Here is a 17,767-nt window from a genome sequence, read left to right on the forward strand (position 1 = left end):
GTTTTACTCTCTGAATTGTTTTTTTAGATAAAACTCTCCTGTGTCAGTCTCTTCCAAAACCCATTTTGTGCCACGATTCCTTTTTTTGGGAACCCCAAGCTTCTGTGAAGCCTTTTGAATCTGGGTTCAGATGTATTTTTAAAAGATTTGTGCTCACAAAAAAGTTTTTGCTGATCATTCTTCAGCTGAATAGAAGTGTTTGAAATTTGTCTCCTCTATGAGTTATGTGTGACAAACTATCTGAGTTCAGTGCGTGTGACATGAATTCCAGAAACAAGGAGAGTTTGTTCTCAGAATGGGAAAAAAAATAATCTAGATTTAGAAAGTGAAGGAAAAATCCAGCAACTCAACGGAGATGAGTGAGCAAGAGGCTGAGCATTTCTGATATACCAAAGGTTAACTAAATTTCTCTGTGTCTCTCACATATACTGCCAGAAAATGGCTTTTAAAAAAAACAAAATTAGGGAGGAGCATACTGTTATCTTCCCACAGACTTACAGTTGTAGAGCTATGCTGTGAAAAAAAGATCTTCTATACTTTCCACAGTATGCATCCGATGAAGTGAGCTGTAGCTCACGAACGCTTATGCTCAAATAAATTGGTTAGTCTCTAAGGTGCCACAAGTCCTCCTTTTCTTTTTGTGTTAGAAGTGTCACTTTAACTTTGCTTTTCCTTGCTTTATGTTTGTTGTTTGTTTGAGTTTGAGGGGTTTTGTTTGTTTGGTTGGTTAGTTTTTGTTTTTCTTTTCTTCTTTTGAGGCTGTAAAGAGTTTTGCATGTGAATTTCACTTGTTTTGGGAAGAACTGGGGGTAGTTAAGGGGGTGCGATTGAGGTGCATCTGTAGGAGGGCTTCCTGTATACAGTAAGCTGCTCCGCAGGTAGCCCCTCAATCATGGCCCCCTTCCTGCTGGAGCTGTGACTCTCATGAGGATCGGAATGGTTTTAAGGTTTTACAGTGTTCCCTTTTCCCCAGAAAACTATCCAGTGGAATGGCCTTCCATCCCAACATTACCGCAAACCCACCTACACGTTGGGAGTGTTTGAATGAACCCTTTGAATCCCAAGGTTCCTGCATCTTTTTCTGAATCTGCCATGTTTCCTTCTCTCTAACGCCTCTCCACAAGCAGAACCTCCCTACATCCATTCCCCACCCTAAGCAGACCCTTACACACCATCATCAGTCATGACACATGGCTTCAGAGGCAGATTGGTAGATGTTACAGTCTTCTGTAGCAAGCTTAGTTGAAAGAGAGAGGTTAGCATGCAAAATCTACCAGGCTTTGTCAGAGAAGCAAAATGGTGCAGAGCTTTCCTTCCTCAGTGTAACTCTGGATTGCTAGAAAAAGCCTCAGAATTAAACCTCCCACCTTACTGTGAACCCGTTTTCTCTCCAAAAGCACTGGGAGTCATGCTGAAACTATACCTTGTGTCCCAGAATCTGCTGCACCTCCATGCCTCCTCCCAAAATGATGTCAGGTGACCTTTAACACACAGCTTCTGCATGCTCTGTCCCTCCTCCCACCCAGGTGCAATGCGTTCCTTCCTTCCTGAACCCAACCCCCAGCCCTGCTCCATGACTCTCCACATTGCTCTCACTTCCGCAACATACCCTGGTCTCCCTGGCCTGACACACTGTCCTCAAGTACCAGGAAAGACAGAAGGGAGCTCAGAAAACGTACACTGTTATTTCTCCTCTGTCGTGAGTGGCGCTGTCATTCCAGCCAGTTGGAAAAACAAGGAGGCGTCCTTGGGGCCCCTTGGAGACTAACACATTTATTTGGGCAGAAGCTTTCGCGGGCTAGCCCCCACTTCCTCACTAGCACGGCTACCATCGGAAACCACCTGGAAAAGACACCCCAGCCACCTCCCTGGGTCCCACCAGACCCTTCTCTCTGGTGTCTCTGAAGCAGAAACATCAGAGCTCCTCGCCCCCACCTCCCAGCCGGGTACGGCTACGAGCGGCTGGGAGGAGACCCTGCCACGTCCCAGCATCCAGGCCCCGGGGCTCGGCGCGATCTCCCTTGGCCGGGGCAGGGGGGTGCAGCGTCCGCGGTGAATCCTTCCTCTCCCGGGCGCGTTCAGCCTCTTTCCCTCCGTGCCGCAGGGCGGCTGCGCTGTAGCCTGTGCCCGCAGCTGTGTGCGAGCGAGGCCCGGGGCGGGGGCGGGCTGCGCCGCTGCCTCTTGACAACGGGCCCCGCGGCCGCCTCCTGCCGGCGCCCGGGCGCTCTCACGCGGGGCAGAGACACCCGGCGGCTGCCCCGCCCCGCTCCGCCTGCGGGCGCCACCTTGCCGTGCCCGGGGTCGAAGCGCTGCGGCGGGCGCTGTGGGGCTCTGCAAGCGGCGCTGCCGGCCGGGGGCCTCGGGCTGCGGGAAGTAGCCGCTCCTGCCAGGACGCGGCGTATCCGCAAATGGTGCGAACTGCGCCACAGACACAGACCAGCAGAAGCTGCCGTGCACAGACCAGCAGAAACCTCACCGAAGGCGCAGAGAATAAAGACACAGTGAGTACACACAAGTGAGGGCCAACTTAAAGCCGTTAAACTAGAAAAGGCTATTTTCAATATATATATATATATATATATGTCCGGAAGAGGGAGGACTGTAAGCCAACCCCACCTGTATCTTTCTGTTATAATCCTGCTGGAGATGGGAACAAACCTTCCAGATCTATATGAAAACTTCGGGAGCAGATACAAAAGAACAGGGGATAAGAGTAGCCATTTTACCGGAAGCTCTGGAAGTTTATAACATTCTCACAGCAGCCAGCTGAAAATGCTTCTCTTTTGGATGAGGTCTTCACAATGCTTAGGAACTAGGGTAACCGTAAGAACAATGTTGTGTTTGAACGGCACCAGTTCTGTAGTGGCCTCACCTACACTTAGGGGAAGAGCAGATAGACAAGTATGTCACAGAGCTGAGGCAAAAAGCAAGCGTTTGAGTTTGGAAACACTGAAAAGGATATTCTCAGCTACAGTACTGTGCTTAGGTTTCAGAGTAGCAGCTGTGTTAGACTGTATTCGCAAAAAGAAAAGGAGGACTTGTGGCACCTTAGAGACTAACCAGTTTATTTGAGCATAAGCTTTTGTGAGCTACAGCTCACTTCACCGGGAGCTGTAGCTCAGGAAAGCTTATGGTAAAATAAATTGGTTAGTCGCTAAGGTGCCACAAGTCCTCCTTTTCTTTTTGCGAGTACTGTGCTTAGTGTCACTGATAAAGGGCTAAAGGAAAGGTTGTTGAGGAAAGTGGAAAGCTGATTTGGGCTTGCAGAAAGGAATAGGCATTCACAGAGCTTCCCAAGCCACAAAAACACAACTAGAGATCCCGTCTGGGCCACATACTGGCAAGTTTGTAGAGGCTGTTACACAAAAGAATACTCATGGGGAGGGCCCAGCTGCTGGTGCGTCAGAGCAAAGCAGGCACACCAACCACTCACACAAAAACTCTGTACACGCTGTGGTACAACACACCTAGCCTATGGAAAAATATGCCACAAATGTGGAAAATTAAATCACTATTCTATTTGCAGAGCAACACACTTACCCAAAAGGCAAAGCCACAAACCTCTGACTGAACTAGAATGTGAACAATCTCTTTTTGTGTATACAGTGTCACAGGGAAACAAATCCTATAGCTCGGTTAGAAATCATATAGCTTGCTCACAGAACCTTGGTATCCTACACTGTATGTAAGGAAGGTACCTATGAAGTTTTAATCTTGATATTGGGGTGGAAGCTAAATGTTTTCCAATTCAGTGTGTGAGAAAGATAGCAGGTCCCATCTAGATAAAGCAGTCTGATGATGTGCTTATAGCATATGGTGATTCCAGAATATACTCTGAAGGGGAAGTCACTTTAACAACAGCAACTGTTAAAGCTAAGGTCAGTCTTCAATTGAAGACTTCACCTTAGTGATGAAGACTTAATCACTAAGGCATTTACAACACTACTGATAGGCAGAGAAGCCTGCATACGGGTACACCTAGTATGTATGAATGAGTATGCTGCACACAAAAGCACACAGCACTAAGAAGAATTGCTTGCACAACACCTGGAATTCTTCAGGGGACTAGGAGAGTTCTGTGGGAAGGATCGCATATATACAGACCCATCAGTCACCCTTGTCATACAGTGCATGGCTGCGGAACTACACCTTTTGCAGTGATAGACTCAGAAATTCACTCAGACAGTTAGAAAAGGAAAGAGTCCTAGCCAAAGTGAACTCACCCACTCCATGGGTTAGCAGTTAAATCATAACTGGGACAAAATACGGCAAGATTAGGATTTGTTTGGATCCCAGATGCCTTAATAAGACTATACTGATACAGCATTATTCTATCCCCACACCAGCAGATGTCCTGACTAGCTGGTAAAAAAGCATATTTATTATGCTAGATAAGAAAGATGGATATTGATAAGTCACATTAGATAATGAGTCATTTGATCTTTGCACTTTTACTACACTCTGGGACAGATACAAGTTTCTCTCTTTACCTTTTGGAAGAGATAAGGTGGTTCAGTAAAGATAATGCCATAATAAATAGACATGAGGAATGACTAAGAGAACATGCTACTGTGTTCTGTTGTGTTCCAGTGGTTTGAGCTGCACCGTTTATCTGCACGCACACTAGCTGCCTTAGGTGTAACTGTATTGAATGGTGGAGCAGTTGGAGCAAATTGGCTGCTCTGTCACTGTGGTATGAGGAGAGTTGCATCTGTACTTTGAGGGATCAAGTATTCCTCATTTCAGCATTGAGTTTATAGGCTTTGTCAGTAGGGGGTGCCGGGCGTGTGTCTTGCTATGGGGATCGTCAGCCATCTGGTGGTCTATGTGACTAGTCTCCAGTCCTTAGTGAGGAGTCAGTGAAGGCAATGTCTCAGAAGGAATCCTCAGGGCAAGGGTGAAGAGGTAGTAACATTTAGCAAATCTGGGATGGTTAGTGTTTGTGTGTAGGTAGCTGCTGTTGGCTATGCCTGATCTAAACTTGAGTTTTGCCTGAGCAAAGAGTAGATGCTGGACTTTGTCCTACGGTGCGTATGTGCTCTGTTCCCAGAGTGTCTGTAGTATCTGTAAGGGCAGTGTGTTGTTGGCATGTTGGAGTATCACTCAGAGGGCAGAGTAAAGGTTGCATTGCACAAATGGTTTGTACCTTAACTTTTTATTTCCTTGTTTTCAGAGGTTTAAGGTTACCCCCTGTCCACATTCTGGAAGGGCATTAGGCCCCACTGAGTAAACCTAACTCTGTATTAATGAAGGTTTGGGGCAGTTAATTTCCTTGGTATTTTAAGGGGAAAAATTCTTACTACCCCATAGAGTGGTTGCCCTTGCTGAACCCCTGAGGGGAGGTGCAGTTGCCTTGAATTGTGACACCTGCTACTAGAGGGAGCTGTGGAGACTGTTCTGTTGTTTGAATCCATAAAGAAAAATGCACCAAAATTTGAAAATAAACTCTCCCCATCATGCCAGGCCTGGAAAGAAGGGACTCAGCAGGGGAGGAAGAAGATGACAACACGGTTCAGCACATAACAGAGGGAGCCATGGTTTAGGGATATCACACCAGCAGGAGCACTATTTCTCTGCACCGCAAGAAGTGCGGTAAGAGGGAAAACGTCACCTGGTCATTCCACAGTGCCCCACAGAACAGCAAAGAATACGCTGAGCAGAAGCCATCAATGATTGCAGATAGGAGCCACGGAACTAGTTAAGTGACTAGGAAGAGTCGGGTCCGGAGGCAGGTTGTCTCCAGATGAAAGGATATGTGAGCTGTACCATTTCACATAACTGTACATGGTGGAGACTGAACAGATGTCATCACCTGTATTATGTTAATGTAAAGGTTAATGATGTGATATTGACAATGGAGAGAGATACAGGAGTGGCAATGACCATGATCTCTGAGGGCGCTTACAAAAAAAATGTTATCTGAGGTAAGAAACTATTGTGCTTTTACAGAATTGCAATAAAGGCAGAGAGGGGTATTAAGCTGTCTCCCTGTCACTGTAACTTATAAAGGTGTCTGTTCACCGTTAAAATTAATTGTAATGGAAGGAAATGGCCTCCTAGTAATAGTCAGAGACTGGCTATACAAGAATAAATTGGATTGTGGTACATCATCTGCCAGACAGAGTGGGGGTACTAAAAGACCAGTGTAATTAGTACAGATATGGGTTTGGTTAAAGACATACACCAGCAAAGCAAAGGCCAGTCCTAAATTTCTGAAGACTACACCTGTTCCATATGCTCTGTTCCAAGAGCCCATGGAAAAGCAACTGGATGACTTGAAAAGCAGGGTATACTGTCTCTATGGAGTCCAGTGAAGGAACTGTACTAATTGTGTGTATCCCGAAAGGTGATGATAGTGTAAGAATTTGTAGGGATTATAAAGTCACTATAAACCCCAGGCTGGAGATGGATAAATATCTATTTCCTAAACCACAAGATTTATTTGCAAAAGCTGACAGAGGGAATGAAGTCGAGCAAACTAGACTTGCCCCAAGCTTACCAGCAGATGGCAATGTAGCCAGATGCAAAAACATTTCTGTCCACAAAACACACACAAGGGTATTTAGGTATGAAAGATTACCCTATGGGGAGCTAGCACACCTGTTCTGTTTCAATGAATAACAGATCAGGCACTGCAGGAGGTAAATGGTGGTGTCTGTTATTTAGAAGATCTATTAATAACTGGAGGACTTCAGAGGAACATTTAAAATATCTAGAGGGGACTTTAAAGAGATTGCAAAAAAATTGTAAAGTTAACAGAGATAAGTGTGCTCTTTTTCAAAATCAGGTTACTTGTTTGAGGCATTGTGTAGATGCAGAAGAGGTTTACCTATTAAAAGAGAATACAAAATCCATTGAGAACGCTCCAGTGCTATAGCTGTCTCAGAGCTTAGATTGTTTCTGACCATGTTAAATTATTATGGAAGATTCATTCCAAATTTAGCAACATTAATTGCAGAAACTATAAAGTGGGTTTGGATGGAAAAGGAACATAAAACTTTTGAGGTAGTGAAAAAGAAACTAGTTCCAGTTTATTGGTAGATTGTAAAACTGAGCTTTCCATAATTAGGACCCTGAGAAAATTGTGACTGCACAGAAATTGTGGAATTAGCCCAGTACTGCAATTTTTCCTACAGTAGGAAAGTAAAAGTGGGCACCTGTACGTTCTCATGCTTGGGGAAATCTATAGCCTCACCTGAACTTCTGCTTCAACGTAAAACTGTCCATGGATGCCTGCTTCTGTCGCTCCGTTGTAGGGGAAATCGCAGCAGTTTGGGGTGATTCAGTGTCTGTTTTTATACAAAGGAATGCAGCAGTGACCTTTTACTGATGGCATTCTGTGTACATCCTGTGAAATTTGCTATTTTACCTGTGACTGCTGTAATTAAAAAACAAACAAAAACAAAAAAACCCAAGATTTTCTCAGGGCCCTACCCATAACTTAGCCTGTGATGCCTCTCCTGTAGGAATTGGGCCTGTCATTTCACACATTTGTAAAGATGGGAGTGAAAAATCCATAGCATTTGCTGGCAGAACATTATCAAAGGCTGAGAGAAAAGACTCTCAAATTAAAAAAGAAGCTTTAGCATCGTTCGGGAGGTTATTAAATTCCATGAATACCTGTTTAGGAAACAATTGACCTTAATCACTGATTTAGAAGCATAGGGTTGGAAGGGACCGCAAGGGTCATCTAGTCTAACCCCCTGCTAAGATGCAGGATTTGTTGGTTCTAAACCATCCAAGACAGATGTTATCCAGCCTCCTTTTGAAAACCTCCAGTGAAGATGCTTCCACAACCTCCCAAGGCAGTCTCTTCCATTGTCCTACTGTTATTAGTGTTAGGAAGTTTAATCCACTGGTAAAAATACTGGGTCCAAAGGCGTTCCACCATTAGTGGCAGCAAGGCTGAAGCGATGGGATTTGATCTTAGCAGCGTACCTGTATGCCATTTATTATAGACCATCAGAAAAACATGCTACTGCAGAAGCACTGTCCTGTTTGCCCCTTTACACAGGGAAACAGAGAGGAAAACTCTGTGTATCGAGTCTCTCTTTCCTAGATGACCTTCCTATTTCAGCTAATGATATTGCTCTGGAAATAAGAACCAAAATGGGATCTTTTAAAGTGATGCACTATGCACTATCAGGGTGGCCAAATCACATAATCGAAGAACAACTTAGCCCTTACTATTTCAGGGAACTGGAGTTATCCCTGTAGGATGGTTGTTTACTATGGGGACTAGGGTTGCCTGGTGTCCAGTTTTTGACCGGAATGCCCTGTTGAAAAGGGACCCTGGCGGCTCTCGTCAGCACTGCTGACCAGGCCTTTAAAATTCCAGTTGGCCGCCCACAGCAGGGCAGGCAGGGTGCCTGCCCGGATCCATGCAGCTCCTGGGAAGCTGCCAGCATATCCGTCTGGCTCCAAGGCATAGGGGTGGCCACAGGGGCTCTGCATGCTGCCCCCACCCCGAGCGCCGGTTCTGCAGCTCCTGTTGGCCAGGAACCCCAGCCAATGGGAGCTGTGGGGATGGCGCCTGCAGGCAGGGGCAGTGCGCGGAGCTGCCTTGCCGCACCTCCACCTAGGAGCCAGAGGGAGGAGATGCTGCTTCTGAGAGCTGCCTGAGGTGAGTGCCACCCGAAGTCCACATCCCGAACCTCCTCTCGTGCCCCAACTTCTTGCCCCATCCCTGAGCCCCCTCTTGCACCCAAACTCCCTCCCGAACCTCCCCTTCCCAAACCCCTGCCCCAGCCTGGAGCGCCGTCCTGCACCCCAAACCTCTCATTTCTGTGGAGCCCACACCACCAGCCCAGAGCCTGTACCCCCTCCCACACCCTGCCCCAGTCTGGAGCCCCCTTCCACACTCCAAACCCCTCTGCCCCAGCCCAGAGCCTCCTCCTGCACCCCAAACCCATCATCTCCAGCCCCACCCCAGAGCCCGCACCCCCAGCTAGAGCCCCCACCCCCTCTCACACCCCAACCCCCTGCCCTAGCACGGTAAAAACGAGTGAGTGAGCGAGCGAGGGTGGGGGAGAGCAAGCGACGGAGGGAGGGGGAAATGGAGTGCGGGGTGGGACTGCAGAGAAGGGGTAGGGCCTCAGAGAAGGGATGGGGTAAGGGCGTTCGGTATTGTGTGATTAGAAAGTTGGCAACCCTAGTCCTGTGTAAGGCAGTAATGACATTTCCATGAGAAGCAGGGAATGAAGAGGGAAAGCTGTCTGAAGCCTGAGTCCAGCAGAATGAGCCTTACCTGGATTTTAGCTTTTTGTCCATATTGTGTTACAGCCTATACTGGTTTCCTGACAGCCCCTCCCCCAGGTTTTTCTGTCTAGGGTAGAGAGTATTGGTATGAAATTACAAGGGGCGGATGAAGTGGGAAGAAGGTGTGATAAAGCAGATATTGGGATCAGTGACACATCTGGTAGAGGTAAAAGGGGGGTAGGGCGGGGTAATGAAGAGGCATTCATTGTTACCAGATAAAGGCTCAGTACAATTATAGGATGTGGCTCCTGAAGTTGATTTAAGCAGGGTCTGAATGAGCTCTTCTCTGACATCTAGTGATCAGCTGGGGGGAAAGACTTCAGGAACCAGCCTTGTTTGCATAGGCACGCCTATTGTGCTAAGGTGTGCAGCGTGATGGAGCAGCTTTGCCCAGATGACCACTTTTAGCTGGTGTAGGACTGCAGGTTACTGTGGTGTTGGGTGCAGGGGTGAGGAAAGGTTGTTGTCCTTGTTGTATGAGTGGGGGCAGCAGAACTGTGCTTGGCCTGCCCTGATTGAGCGCGGTCACCCTCAACTTTACTGCACTCACTAAGCAGGGGTAGGGGTGCCAAAGGCTAGCGGAGAAGTAGTTGGGGGTGGCTGACTGAGGTGGTATAATAGGTATAGGCTTTGCCCAGAGAGTCCCAGACATTGTTCTGACCCTTTTGCTCTCTACTGTTTAATAACTAAGCGGATTATACTCATTTGGGAGTCTCTTGTTTTGTTACAGATCACTAGAGCTGAAGTGGCTGATGCCCAGGTGCGTGTGACCTGCTGTGGGGCAGTATCTCCCGTACAAGAGACTGACCGGTCTGCTTTAGGAGCAAGGCTGCTCTTCTAACGGCTGAAATTACTGAGAGCTGTGTTAAGGGGCGGGACGTCAAGGCATCGCAGAGGTGGCAGTAGAGCGGCACAGTGGTGGCGTGAACAACGAGGCGGCTGGCGGCCGAGGGACTGGCAGCGATGCGGCCAGCGGCAGGGTGAACGATGAAGCAGTGGCGGCAGCAGGCAGCAAGGCAGAGTGAAGGGTGGAGCAAGCCGCTGAGGCACTGTTCAGCCTCTCCCCCATACCCACTGTGGTGGGAGGTGAACTCACCCGAACGCACCTCTGAATTCTGCATCTTTGCTGACCAAGCACAACAACTGTGAGTGCAATGTGGTGGAGGGAGAGGGGAGTGGCATGTTAAGGGAACACTTGTTTGTCGGACTTTCACACTGCAAGGTGAGAACCTGAGGCAAAGAACACTGCCCAGTGTATTGTGGGCTGGGGGTTTTGCTCATGGGCACATGCTTGTGGTGGTTCCCCAAATTAATGCTGGCTTCCTTTCCCCTTTTTATTGAAAGTTTTCTTTTCTACACTCAGACTCAGTACTTGCCAGAGGGGAAGTATTGACTCTTAGAGGTGCCCAAGGGTGGTGTAATTTTTCCCAGATTACCGGTGGGGACTCAGGCCAGTTCTGTATTCTGTTGTTAAGAGGGATCCCTAGATATTGAACCCAACCTCACCTGGCAGAAGGGTTACATTAGTAAAAACAGTTACTTCTACTCTAAAGAGCTAATAGAGAGTATAGAGGCAGATCTGTCAGAAAGGTGTTTGAGAACTGCCAGAGTGTTAAATGCAGGATGGGAGTGATTGGGGTTTTATTGTCAGGATTATTTTCTCTTTGTTATAGACAGTCCTGAGATACAACATCCTCATGCCCAAAAAGATATCTGGGTTCAATCTCTCTCTGCAGACAGTGCATGCTTCCTGCACAGCAGCCTTGCAGCAAAGTTTGATCTGCTCCTTTCAGCCAGGTCACTTCCCACCATTGCCCCAGCTCCCTGAGTGATAAGAACCAGCCAACTGGGAAACAGGGGAGGAGAGGGTTTAAAACAGGACTATCGATTAGGAATATTGTTACAAATCTGGAGCACCCAAGGACTTCCCTGTTGTCACTCTGCTGAACTGCATGGCCCCTGAGGGCTGCACTGTGACTGTGTGCATAGGACTTGGCTTCTCCTGCCCCAAAAATCTGGGCCTCAATGTCTGGAGCAAAAGGAGATTCTCCACTAGATGCTAGCAGTATAGAGTCCATGGTACACAACTAAGCATTTCTGATTCTATCCAGCAATGCCCTAGAGTGCACATATACACAAAATAGTTGAGTACAGTGTTAGTGCTGTTTTATAATGGGGATGATTCCTCCCTGGGCTCAATCGTTAAGTAGTCCCAGCCCTGGTATGGGGCCATATCCCCAGGGGTTCCTCCCTGGAGACACTATCTTCCTAGAGCTGGGCTCAGTCCTTTCTCAGTCCCAGCAGCCAGCCGGGAGCTCCTTCATTGCTCCCCCAGTCCCTGCTAGCAAATTGTCTTTGGCTCAGTCCTAGCAGCCAGGCAGGAGCCTCTTATTCCCCCAGTCCCTGCCCCTGCTTAGCTGCCTGTGCTCCTGCCGCCTTTCCAGCCAGGCACACAGTCCTTTCTTCTCCAGCTCCAAACAGCAACTAACTGATGATCTGTTCTGCAGCTCCTTTTATATGGCCCTCCTGGCCCCTGATTGGCCATTCCAGTAGCCCCTCTGATTGGTTGCTTCCTCGTAACCACTCTAGGCCTCTTGGAGGATCTCTCCACAGCTCCTGTCCTGGGATGGGTGTGGCAAACCCTGAGGCCTCCAGCCGGGGCCTTTGGGCCTACTCCACCCCATCACAGCCCCCAGATAACAAAGTCCAATAATTTTGGATCGTGTCCCTGTACTATGGTCCTAGTCAAACACTTGGAACATTAGTTCCCTCACCCTGCATGGAACTTAGGGTGTTTCCATAAAGCACAGTTTCTGGCTCTAGGTATTAAAAGAGCACCAGCACCATAGAAACCAGGCACAGTATTAATAGGCCTCCTCTCATGCCCGGTCCTTCCAGGGGGCCCTTCGCTACCCTCTCTCTCCTCCATGTCATTAAGTAGCCACAGTGCAACAGGTAAATCAGAAAGGTCTTCACAGGCTATTCGTGCTCTGGAGCAGAACATTTCCTCCTCATTCATGATGTAGACTGATCCAGTCTCCCTGGTTTCAGTAATGCCGGATATGCAATAGCTCCAGCATGGCCACTGTTGATGGCAAGATGCTCTAAGGCTTCATCTCTCTCAGATCATCCTTGCGGAAGGTAAACGATGGAAGCGACATGAATAAACCACCCCAGGGGCAGAGGGGGTTACAGGCTGTTATACCCTGGGCTGGATAAAAGGAGAGGACCGGGTCAGCCAACCAGTGTTCTGAGCATTGTGGGCATTCACTGGAGCCCACTTGGCTCAGGACACATTGCCATCCCCTTCATTACATACAACCAGTAACCCACTTAATGAAACAAACATTATACTCAAGTTGTGTGTAGATTTCCTGTCAAACTGCTGCAGACTAGCTTAGGCCACACACATACAACCTAGAGACCGATTTTATAGGTATCTAGGTATTTAAATACCTTTGAAAATTTGCCCCCAGTGATTATTTTGCAGTTCCCACTTTGACCACTAGATGCCATTGTTCTTTCACAGGAATAGAACTGCCACTACTCCCAGTAGCTGAGGAAGTGGTGGGTCATAATATCATCACATGGGCATTTCTGCAGGATCTGGGACGCCTCTTATGTTTAATGCTTGTTAATAATGGATCCTCTTTCCCATTTCTTTGTTTAAAGCTTCAGGATGATTGTGTGATGATGCAGATGGAAACCAAGAACAACCCTTTTACATGGAGAACATAAATTCAAAGAGAGATTTTCCCCCTGGTGTTATATATGTCTACAAGCTTTAAACAGATGCCTTTTGAAAATTTTTAGTCTCAGGGCCAAAAATCTTAACAAGACAACTGTAAAGAAACTGATTGGATGAACAGGGACTCTCTGGGGTGATGGTGCCATGCAAGGTGGGAGCCCCGTGTATTTGGAATCCACCTCAGTAGGTCTTTGGTAGAGACAAATTGATATTAAAAGAAAACATATAATGCCCTCCTCTGTCCTCCCATTCCCAGGTCTCACAAAAGAATATCAGTTTCTCTTTCTCAGCTGAGCAAGAACTTTCTTTGTCCAACATCAAACCAGCTTCAGTGCTGATATGTAATTACTATAAAAGAGGTAGGAGGCCTGGCTGAGATCCTTGTCTATTTCCACTAAACTGGGTGATGTTTATTTGCCCTTTGCTGCTGGTACCTTACCACAATTGACAAAAGGCCACAACCAGTCTGTGTGTTGGATGTTAGCCCCATGCCCCTCCCAGATGCGACCAGTAGACTCATTGGAACTCACCAGACACTGCCTGGTTTTTGTAGCTCTGCCTTGGGAATGGATCAGTCCAAAATGGGGAGATTTCAAGAGAGTTTCATCAAATATTTAGTGACTTTCTGAACATGTCAGATTCTGCCCAAGAGTTTATAGATCAGCTGTGAAGACAGGTCATTCTGAAACAAGGGAGGCTGTGAAGCAGGGGGAACTCTTGGTGCCAACTGGTGGAAGACACAGGGATGCATAAATGTTACAGGGATCCCTCTGGGTCTGGTATTTACATACTACTTTGTCAGAGTCTGATGCAAGGTCTCTACTGAAATCTTGTCACACTGGCCATCATAATCATTGCAAAATATATGTATGGTTAATATGTAAGGAGTTATGCATATATAATGAAAATTATGTTTTAAGTTCTGTGAGTTGAATGCACCCACCAGCAGTGGATAAACAAGTTTATTTCAGCCAGAAAATGTTTATCTATTGGTCTGTCTACAATTCAATTGGGTATTGTATACTTCAGAATGAACACCTATTTACAGTCTGAGCAAAATGCTAATCAAGTGATTGCAAAGTCTCCAGCGAAGACAATGGATTTCTTTTTTACTACAGCTGTAGGGACAGAAACAAACTTTGCACTTTTCCACTGAGGAGGCAAGAGGTCAGCATACTTGTATCATAAATGGAAGATCACAGCCTAGCTTGGCTGTAATATGCTGGAAGGATTTGGGTGAGTTTTTGCTCTGTCTGATATGACAAGTAAAGTATAGGCTCTAGAATGCATGTTACGATTTTATTTTATATGTAACACTTTGTTTCCAAAATGTCTGCTTATTATCACTTGACTCTCTGCTCTTTGTTTAAAAAACAAAACAAAAAACTTTCTCTATAGACAAATCTAAGTGCTGTGTGTAAAGCAGAGCTGTGCTGTAGTGCTCTTTGGGAATGGCAGATCTGGAGAAGCTGAGAGCGTCCAGTGGATCGGGGGCTTCGCACTACAGGTGGATGCTTGGAGGGCTCAGGGGTTGGAGCGTATCTATCATTAACCAGTACAGAGAGTGGGGCCTGGAAGGTAGTGCTTGTCTTGCCCCAGGCTGGTGGTGGTGGAGAACCGACCCACAGCAGGTGCAGACAAGGCTTCCTCATGCTCAGGGTGAGTGGTAGCTAGGTCCCTTATATCCATGGATACCCCTGGGAAGCATCACACAGGCTTCAACTTCTCAAAGGTTTTCGTGAGTTGGGAATATTCTGTAATGGGGGCAGGGGACATTCATATGGCGGTTACAGCAGGGGTTTGATAGAATGTGACATTTGGGTTTTTTCTTTTCCAAGCAAACACATCTTGCTGAGTGCAGCACAGCCTGTGGTCAGACATCTCACCCGGAAAGCAGCTGCAAGTCTGCAGCGATTAGAGTAACGTGTGAGTGATACTTTACATAGAGAGCAATAAGAATAGTGAGAGGGGAAGGTGGGGGGAGGAGAGAGTGGGTGGCATGCAGAGATGTAGTTAAAAGAAAGAAGAGTTGTTCCAAATCCAGAATGCTCTGAGGTATTTGAAAATGAGCCCATGTCACTGGAAAAATATACAAGATTTTGCAGATGTTGGGCTTGGAAGTGAATCCCTTTTTACAGTGAAAATAAACCTATTCCTGAGGAGAAAATGTGCCCATCAGGAGGGATTTTCAAAAGCAACTAAATGACTTAGGAGCACACGTGCTATTGAAGTCAGTGGGCCATGTACTCCTGAGGCACTTTTGAAAATCCCACACATCAGCTGAAAGTGACTCTGGAATCGGAACTCTTGCATATTCAGGATTTGAAACGTCTCACAGTGCTGATGCTGTAACAGCCACTTCAGGGAACTTCATGGAAAAGTGAAACGTGGGGCATGAAATTGCCTAAAACATGGTGAAAATCTCTGTGCTGATTTCTACAGCTGCAGTGATTTGTAGAGCAGGAGGCAAAAGGAAGTGGGATTAAGTGTGGATTTTTCCCTCCTAGCGCAACCAGAATTCCCATTAAAGCCCATGGGGAAGATTCTGATTTCTCTTGCTCCAGCATAAATCAAGAGTAACTCCCATGAAGTCCACAGAGTTACAGCGATGAAAGAGAGAGCATGGGTGGGGATGTAGGATTGCTCTGCATGGGCCCAAACAGACTGTTTCATGTAATTAATAGAACCCCCCTTTCAGGACTGGCCTGTTTAGCTGTACAGAATGACGACATTTTCTGGGGAGAAAATTGGGCTTTTTTTTTTTTTTTTTGGTGCAGACTCCCCCTTTTCATTGTGGTGACAGAGTGCTGAGGCTGAACAGCACCCTCATGGCTTTAGCCTCCATTAGTTCCCCCGGGGACAGCTGCTAGAGCAATTAGCTAATCAGAAGGGGAGGCTGGGGAGGTAAGGAACACATTAGCCCTTAGCTGGCTAACCTGATAGAAGCCAGGAAGGAAGTGCTGCAAGGGAAGGAGGACTTGGCTAGCTGAGTCCAGGCTGAAAGTTCCCAAGAGAGGGAAATCTCTTTTCCTCCTAGGACCCTGGTAAAGATGGAGTGAAACATGTAGGATTAAAAACTGTGATGTTGCCCTGTACAGGTGTTGGTGGAAGGGTTTGGAATAAAATACAGACTGAACACTAAAAGAAAGTGGGTCTGAGCAGTTTCTGGAGCATCAGAGGATGGACAGAGCATCACCCTGTTATAATCACTCATGGTTTTTTACTCTGTGTTTTCTCTTTTTCACAGGACAAGCGTGGAATGTGAACTGAGGAAAGAAGCCGGACAGCTTATTTCCCTCTGACTATAGACTGTTAGTAAATGTTACACTTACAGTCTGACAGACCGCACGCTGTGACTGTGCAGTAGGTGACTTGGCTAGGTTCAGCTCTAGTGTGTAGGTCCCCTCCACGAACTCCCCCCAGATCTATAAGACCACACACTATCCTGGTTCCATGGTCAGACTGAGAACAGCAATTGGCCAAAGCATGTAACATTTCCCATAATAAACTTCTCAAATTCCACATGCCTGGGTCCTGGTTATCTTGTTCTGTCCACACACTTTAGTGGCATGAAACTGAAGAACATTTTTTGCTAGTAAACTCAATGGCATTTCTCTCTGTAGTGCAATAACAACTTATAAACACCCCAGCTGACCAATTCCAAAATTTCAGGGAATGTTCTAGACATCAGTGGGCAGAACCCTGCAGATTTTGAAGAAACATGGACAACTGGAAAAGCCTGATTTTCCACTGGTACATGTGTGATTTAAAGTCAGGCATACAGGATGCCCATTTGGTGCTGCAGGCAGAGAAATCTCTGGTGCCCCCTGCTGCTGCATACACAAATCACAGGCAGCTGTTTAATATGCTGCTGTCTCTCCCTTAGGTGGATTGCTGGGCCTATGTAAGCAATGATGTGTGCAATTTCTAGTTAGAGCTAGAGGCAATCCCAAAAAGAAAGTAAAAAAGGGCAATGGAGTTATGCATGACTCTTTGATGAATCATCAGGAATATTGTGGGCAAGGCAAAGTATCTGCTTCACAGCTCTGCCAGTGCCCCTCAGTCCTGCCCTGCAACCCCCTGCTAGTCCAGTCCTGGGCTCCCTACACAGCTCTGCCAGTGCCACTCAGTCCTGCCCAGCAGCCCCCTGCTAGTCCAGTCCTAGTCATCTCTTAAGAGCACTATTCACTAGGTCTTCCACAAAATTCCATACTACATATAACCTGATCACTGTGGTTAGTTCCACACTGTGGCTCAGTGGTTTGAGCATGGGCCTGCTAAACCCAGGATTGTGAGTTCAATCCTTGAGGGGGCCATTTAGGGATCTGGGGCAAAAATTGGGGATTGGTCCTGCTTTGAGCAGGGGTTGGACTAGATGACCTCCTGAGGTCCCTTCCAACCTTGATATTCTATGATTCTATGAATTAAAAAAGACCCACACAGCCCCTCTTTTGCAAGTAAAGCAAGTTGAGCGGGAGGGATAGCTCAGTGTTTTGAGCATTGGTCTGCTAAACCCAGGGTTGTGAGCTCAATCCTTGAGGGGGCCATTTAGGGATCTGGGGCAAACACTGGGGACTGGTCCTGCTTTGAGCAGGGGTTTGGACTAGATAACCTCCTGAGGTCCCTTCCAACTCTGATATTCTATGATTTAAGTAAGAAGGGGACTGTGCCATTTAAAGGACAGAGCATCTCTCTGCCTTGTCCACCTCACAGCACCTTCCCAATTACTCAGCCCATTACAGGAAAAACAAAAGGGAAAGT

General features: G+C 46.9%; 1 long non-coding RNA gene across 5 annotated transcripts; it reads left to right on the plus strand.

Moving 5' to 3' along the window:
* Positions 1 to 2,266: 2,266 nt before the first annotated feature.
* On the plus strand, positions 2,267 to 16,528 carry LOC144269070 (uncharacterized). Of its 5 annotated transcripts, XR_013346887.1 has the most exons (6): positions 2,267 to 2,501; positions 9,989 to 10,403; positions 12,931 to 13,157; positions 13,263 to 13,365; positions 14,125 to 14,932; positions 16,254 to 16,528. It is a non-coding gene; the product is annotated as an uncharacterized LOC144269070 (long non-coding RNA). The 5 variants fall into 5 exon arrangements; XR_013346884.1 differs by having other exon boundaries at positions 13,263 to 14,932; XR_013346888.1 differs by lacking the exon at positions 13,263 to 13,365.
* The last annotated feature ends 1,239 nt before the right edge of the window (positions 16,529 to 17,767 follow it).

This window comes from Eretmochelys imbricata, chromosome 1 (assembly GCF_965152235.1).
Source record: "Eretmochelys imbricata isolate rEreImb1 chromosome 1, rEreImb1.hap1, whole genome shotgun sequence".
Classification (NCBI taxonomy): Eukaryota; Metazoa; Chordata; order Testudines; family Cheloniidae; genus Eretmochelys; species Eretmochelys imbricata.